The sequence below is a fragment of the Manis pentadactyla genome, chromosome 4 (genome assembly GCF_030020395.1).
Source record: "Manis pentadactyla isolate mManPen7 chromosome 4, mManPen7.hap1, whole genome shotgun sequence".
Lineage (NCBI taxonomy): Eukaryota > Metazoa > Chordata > Mammalia > Pholidota > Manidae > Manis > Manis pentadactyla.
The window spans coordinates 15,387,345-15,394,432 of record NC_080022.1 but is presented as its reverse complement, the minus strand read 5'-3'; positions in this window follow the sequence as shown (position 1 = coordinate 15,394,432).

Here is a 7,088-nt window from a genome sequence, read left to right as displayed (position 1 = left end):
ATAGCTAGAAAAGAAAATTGCAAAAAATAGCACAGAGTCCTGTTTACCCTTTACCTAGATTCCTCCAATGGTAACATCTTACCTAACTATTGCACAGTATCAAAACCTAACATTAAAGAAACTGGAACTCGTACAATACTGTTAAGGAGACTTATTCAGACCTTATTTAGATTTCACCAGTTTTACATGCACTCATGTGTCTGTGTGTATCTGTGTAGTTGTATGCAATTTTATGCCAAGTGTAGATTTATATTACCAGTGCCTTTACTTTTAAAAGGTATTTTTACCGCATGTAGAATTCTGGGTTGACAATTTCTTCAGCACTTTAAGTTGTCAATTCATTGTCTTCCACTTATATAGTTTCTGATAAGTCTACTGTAATTCTTATCTTTGTTCCTCTGTGTGTAGTAATGTCTTATTTTCCTCTGGCTCCTTCAGGATTTTATCTTTATGGTTTTGAGGAGTTGACTATGATGTATCTAGGTGTTTTTTTGTTTTGTTTTGTTATTGTTGGGGAGGATAACTTCTTATACTTGGTGATCTTTGTGATTCCCACACATATGGTCAATGTCTTTCATCATTTTTGCAAAAATTACGACCATTATCTCTTTATCTCTTCCAGCATTTCTTCTGCCCATTCTCTCTTTCTTCTGGGATTCCAGTTGCGTGTATATTAGATTACTTGATTTGTCCCCCAGCTCTTGGACGCTCTGTTCTGCTTTTGGCTTCTTCACTTTCTCTTTGTGTTTCAATTTGGATAGTTTCTATTGTGCTAACTTCAAATTTACTGACTCTTCCATCAGTTTTGTTGAGTCTACTGAGGAGCCCATAAAAGACATTCTTCATTTATGCTACCATTCTTTTTTTTCAATTTCTAGAATTCCATTTGACTCTTACAGCTTCCATGTCTGGCTCAAATTCCTGCTCTGTTTATACATGCGGTTCATCTTTCCTACTAGCACATATATATCATGATTATTTAAAGGTCCTTGGCTAATAGTTTCAACAACTATATCATTTCTGAATCTGGCTTGGTTGATTCCTTCGTCTCTTGACAATGGATGGTTTCTTCCTCGTTTTGTAGTGTTTTATCATTTTTGACTGAATGACACTGTGTGTACGACAGTAGAGACTAAATTAAATAGCATTAATTCTTAGAAATCAACATGTATCTTCTACCAGACAAGTAGTACAGGAGGTGACGTCAGTCTAGTCAGGGATTGAACTGGTTTGGACTTTGTTGTTGTTTACCTTCATTGCGCCACTGGCTGCCCGTTCTTCTAGCATCACCTCAAGCTTAGGATGGGGTCTAGGTTGCTGGAGGGGTTTTATCAATGCTCCTGCTTCACCCCTTAGCTGTTTATCCTTCAGTTGGGTTGCTGTTGAGTGTCACTTGGTGCTTATGAAGCCTGGTGGAAGAGGGGTTGTCTGTGGTCCTGCTCCAGCTGCAGCTTAAGCAAACTGTATTCCTGGGCTTAGGGGAGGGGCTTCGTGAGTGATCCTGCAGTGGTTTTGGAGTAGGGTCCCGGTGCAGGATGGCCTCCTACCCCTCCCTCTCCCCCAGCTGCAGTGGGCCTTCACACGTGTGCTGGGGGTGACATTTTGCTGCCCATCCACAGCAGCTTAAGACTTTTGTTCTGGAGAGGGGAAGGGTCCTGGTGAGGCTGAGATGTCCCACATTCCCTGCAGCTGTAGCCACTCCCATGCTCCAGGCCTGTACCTGGTCGGGGTCTGTGGAGAAAAACCTGTGAGTGTAAACTCACACATTGTGTCTGATTTCCAGGGCTCCTATATTTTCACCCTAGCCATGGCCTGTAGCAATTTTTTTTTAATGACCTTTTTATTTGAGAAGTTTAAGATTTACAGAAAAACTGCAAATATGCTATAGAGACTACAACCCCCACACAGTTATCCCTAGTATTAACATCCTACATTATTATAGTATATTTGTTGCAACATAGTATGTATTTTTTTTTCTTTTGGCATCATTAACCTACAATTACATGAGAAACATTATGGTTACTAGACTCCCCCCATCATCAAGACCCCACCACAAACCCCATTACAGTCACTGTCCATCAGTGTAGTAAGATGCTGTAGAATCACTACTTGTCTTCTTTGTGTTGTACAGTCCTTCCTGTGCACCCCCATTATACATGCTAATCATGGTGCCCCCCCTTCTCCCCCTCCCCTTATCCCTCCCTTCCCACCCATCCTCCCCAGTCCCTTTCCCTTTGGTAACTGTTAGTCCATTCTAGGGTTCTGTAATTCTCCTGCTGTTTTGTTCCTTCAGTTTTTCTTTGTTCTTTTACTCCACACATGAGTGAAATCACTTGGTACTTGTCTTTCTCTGCCTGGCTTATTTCACTGAGCATAATATCCTCTAGCTCCATCCATGTTGTTGCAAATGGTAGGATTTGTTTTCTTCTTATGGCTGAATAATATTCCATTGTATATATGTACCACATCTTCTTTATCCATTCATCTACTGATGGACACTTGGGTTGCTTCCATTTCTTGGCTATTGTAAATAGTGCTGCGATAAACATAGGGGTGCATATGTCTTTCTCAAACTGAGCTCCTGCATTCTTTTTTTTTTTTTTTTTTTTTTGGGAGGGCATCTCTCATATTTATTGATCAAATGGTTGTTAACAACAATAAAATTCTGTATAGGGGAGTCAATGCTCAATGCACAATCATTAATCCACCCCAAGCCTAATTTTCGTCAGTCTCCAATCTTCTGAGGCATAACAAGTTCTTACATGGAGAACAAATTCTTACATAATGAATAAGTTACATAGTGAACAGTACAAGGGCAATCATCACAGAAACTTTCGGTTTTGCTCATGCATTATGAACTATAAACAGTTCAAATATGAATACTCATTTGGTTTTTATACTTGATTTATATGTGGATACCACATTTTTCTATCATTATTATTTTTAATAAAATGCTGAAGTGGTAGGTAGATACAAGATAAAGATAGAAAACATAGTTTAGTGTTGTAAGAGAGCAAATGTAGATGATCAGGTGTGTGCCTGTAGACTATGTGTTAATCCAAGCTAGACCAGGGCAATAAAACATCCACGTATGCCGAAGATTTCTCTCAGAACGGGGGGGTGAGGTTCTAAGCCTCACCTCTGTTGATCCCCAATTTCTCACCTGATGGCCCCCCTGCGACTGTGCCTGTCTTAGGTTGTTCCTCCCTTGAGGAATCTTACCCGTCTCTGGCTAACCGGTCATCTTCCAGGGCCATACAGGGAAATGTAAAGTTGGTAAGTGAGAGAGAAGCCTTATTGTTTGAAATGGTTAGCTTTTTATTTCTTTGCATATTTATGCCCTGTAGCTTCTATGCCCAGCATTTGCCTTGAGGTATCTTTACCACTTGGAAGAATTATGATACTCGGTAAATTTGATATGAGGCACGAATTCTATTTAAGGGTTGTAATTAGGAAGGAAGAAGAAACGCTATAGAAGTAGCAGGCAGAAGAAAACATGGGAAGATTGATTATTTCTTTGACATATCTTCTTGTAGAGTAACTTCAGCATGGATAGGTTTTAAGCTACTACTTAAATTGCGCACACACATTAACATAATAGGAGTATAGTTACCTAACCAAAGCATATCTGTAATTACCAGCCATCTCCAGTGAAACCAAGAAAACCAGTTAGGCACCTTAGGTATTTGTGAAAACGTATCTATGATATGGTGGATATTGTCCAACTGAACTTGAACAGTCTGAGAGAAATCAGACAAATTAAAACAACCCATTCCTGGGGACTGTTCACATCCCTTATCTTCTTTTAACAGTAAATAGTCTGTAGTTGTAAGATTTTGGAGCGCTACAATTTGCACTTCTCCTAATTCTTGGTTGAGTTCCAACAGTATAGATCCAGTCAAATTTGTTGTTTTACTGTATGCACAGGTCAGCTTAGATATCTCCTTCATTCCCATGGCAAGCCCAGGAGCTGGTGGGATGAGTGCATCTACAGCTGTAGCAGTGCGTGGATCTTTGTTGGGGTTTTTTGATGATCATCTTCTGGCATGAGTCTTCCAGAGAGTGCTGATGTTGGAAGTTCTCTTTCATATTGTATCTTAGTTCATTTTCGGGGTAGCCCAATTAGGCTTTGATCTTCTGTATAAATGCAAACAGACCCTTTGCCTACACTTTTATATGCCCTTTATACCCTTGTGTAGAACTCATTGGAGGTTACCACACAGGAACTGCCCTTTTTTTTTTGTTATGTTTTGTTTTGTTTTGTTTTTGGTATCACTAATCTACACTTACATGACGAATGTTATGTTTACTAGGCTCTCCCCTATACCAGGTCTCCCCCATAAACCCCTTTACAGTCACTGTCCATCAGCATAGCAAAATGTTGTAGAATCACTACTTGCCTTCTCTGTGTTGTACAGCCCTCCCTTTTCTCCTACCCCCCCATGCATGTTAATCTTAATACCCCCCCATTCTCCCCCCCTTATCCCTCCCCACCCACCCATCCTCCCCAATCCCTTTCCCTTTGGTACCTGTTAGTCCATTCTTGAGTTCTGTGATTCTGCTGCTGTTTTGTTCCTTCAGTTTTTCCTTTGTTCTTATACTCCACAGATAAGTGAAATCATTTGGTATTTCTCTTTCTCCGGTTGGCTTGTTTCACTGAGCATAATACCCTCCAGCTCCATCCATGTTGCTGCAAATGATTGGATTTGCCCTTTTCTTATGGCTGAATAGTATTCCATTGTGTATATGTACCACATCTTCTTTATCCATTCATCTATCGATGGACATTTAGGTTGCTTCCAATTCTTGGCTATTGTAAATAGTGCTGCGATAAACATAGGGGTGCACTGATCTTTCTCATACTTGATTGCTGCATTCTTAGGGTAAATTCCTAGGAGTGCAATTCCTGGGTCAAATGGTAGGTCTATTTTGAGCATTTTGATGTACCTCCATACTGCTTTCCACAATGGTTGAACTAACTTACATTCCCACCAGCAGTGTAGGAGGGTTCCCCTTTCTCCACAGCCTCACCAACATTTGTTGTTGTTTGTCTTTTGGATGGCAGCCATCCTTACTGGTGTGAGGTGATACCTCATTGTAGTTTTAATTTGCATTTCTCTGATAATTAGCGATGTGGAGCATCTTTTCATGTGTCTGTTGGCCATCTGTATTTCTTTTTTGGAGAACTGTCTGTTCAGTTCCTCTGCCCATTTTTTAATTGGGTTATTTGTTTTTTGTTTGTTGAGGCGTGTGAGCTCTTTATATATTCTGGACGTCAAGCCTTTATCGGATGTGTCATTTTCAAATATATTCTCCCATACTGTAGGGATCCTTTTTGTTCTATTGATGGTGTCTTTTGCTGTACAGAAGCTTTTCAGCTTAATATAGTCCCACTTACTCATTTTTGCTGTTGTTTTCCTTGCCCGGGGAGATATGTTCAAGAAGAGGTCACTCATGTTTATGTCTAAGAGGTTTTTGCCTATGTTTTCTTCCAAGAGTTTAATGGTTTCATGACTTACATTCAGGTCTTTGATCCATTTTGAGTTTACTTTTGTATATGGGGTTAGACAATGGTCCAGTTTCATTCTCCTACATGTAGCTGTCCAGTTTTGCCAGCACCATCTTTTGAAGAGACTGTCATTTCGCTATTGTATGTCCATGCCTCCTTTATCAAATATTAATTGACCATATATGTCTGGGTTAATGTCTGGATTCTCTAGTCTGTTCCATTGGTCTGTGGCTCTGCTCTTGTGCCAGTACCAAATTGTCTTGATTACTATGGCTTTATAGTAGAGCTTGAAGTTGGGGAGTGAGATCCCCCCTACTTTATTCTTCTTTCTCAGGATTGCTTTGGCTATTCGGGGTCTTTGGTGTTTCCATATGAATTTTTGAATTATTTGTTCCAGTTCATTGAAGAATGTTGCTGGTAGTTTCATAGGGATTGCATCAAATCTGTATATTGCTTTGGGCAGGATGGCCATTTTGACGATATTAATTCTTCCTAGCCATGAGCATGGGATGAGTGTCCCCTGTAATTTCTCTTAAGAGTGACTTGTAGTTTTCAGAGTATAAGTCTTTCACTTCTTTGGTTAGGTTTATTCCTAGGTATTTTATTTTTTTTGATGCAATTGTGAATGGAGTTGTTTTCCTGATTTCTCTTTCTGTTGGTTCATTGTTAGTATATAGGAAAGCCACAGATTTCTGTGTGTTGATTTTGTATCCTGCAACTTTGCTGTATTCCGATATCAGTTCTAGTAGTTTTGGGGTGGAGTCTTTAGGGTTTTTTATGTACAGTATCATGTCATCTGCAAATAGTGACAGTTTAACTTCTTCTTTACCAATCTGGATTCCTTGTATTTCTTTGTTTTGTCTGATTGCCGTGGCTAGGACCTCCAGTACTATGTTAAATAACAGTGGAGAGAGTGGGCATCCCTGTCTAGTTCCCGATCTCAGAGGAAATGCTTTCAGCTTCTCGCTGTTCAATATAATGTTGGCTGTGGGTTTATCATAGGTGGCCTTTATTATGTTGAGGTACTTGCCCTCTATTCCCATTTTGCTGAGAGTTTTTATCATGAATGGATGTTGAACTTTGTCAAATGCTTTTTCAGCATCTATGGAGATGATCATGTGGTTTTTGTCTTTCTTTTTGTTGATGTGGTGGATGATGTTGATGGACTTTCGAATGTTGTACCATCCTTGCATCCCTGGAATGAATCCCACTTGGTCATGGTGTATGATCCTTTTGATGTATTTTTGAATTCGGTTTGCTAATATTTTGTTGAGTATTTTTGCATCTACGTTCATCAGGGATATTGGTCTGTAGTTTTCTTTTTTGGTGGGGTCTTTGCCTGGTTTTGGTATTAGGGTGATGTTAGCTTCATAGAATGAGTTTGGGAGTATCCCCTCCTCCTCTATTTTTTGGAAAACTTTAAGGAGAATGGGTATTATGTCTTCCCTGTATGTCTGATAAAATTCCGAGGTAAATCCATCTGGCCCGGGGGTTTTGTTCTTTGGTAGTTTTTTGATTACTGCTTCAATTTCGTTGCTGGTAATTGGTCTGTTTAAATTTTCTGTTTCTTCCTGGGTCA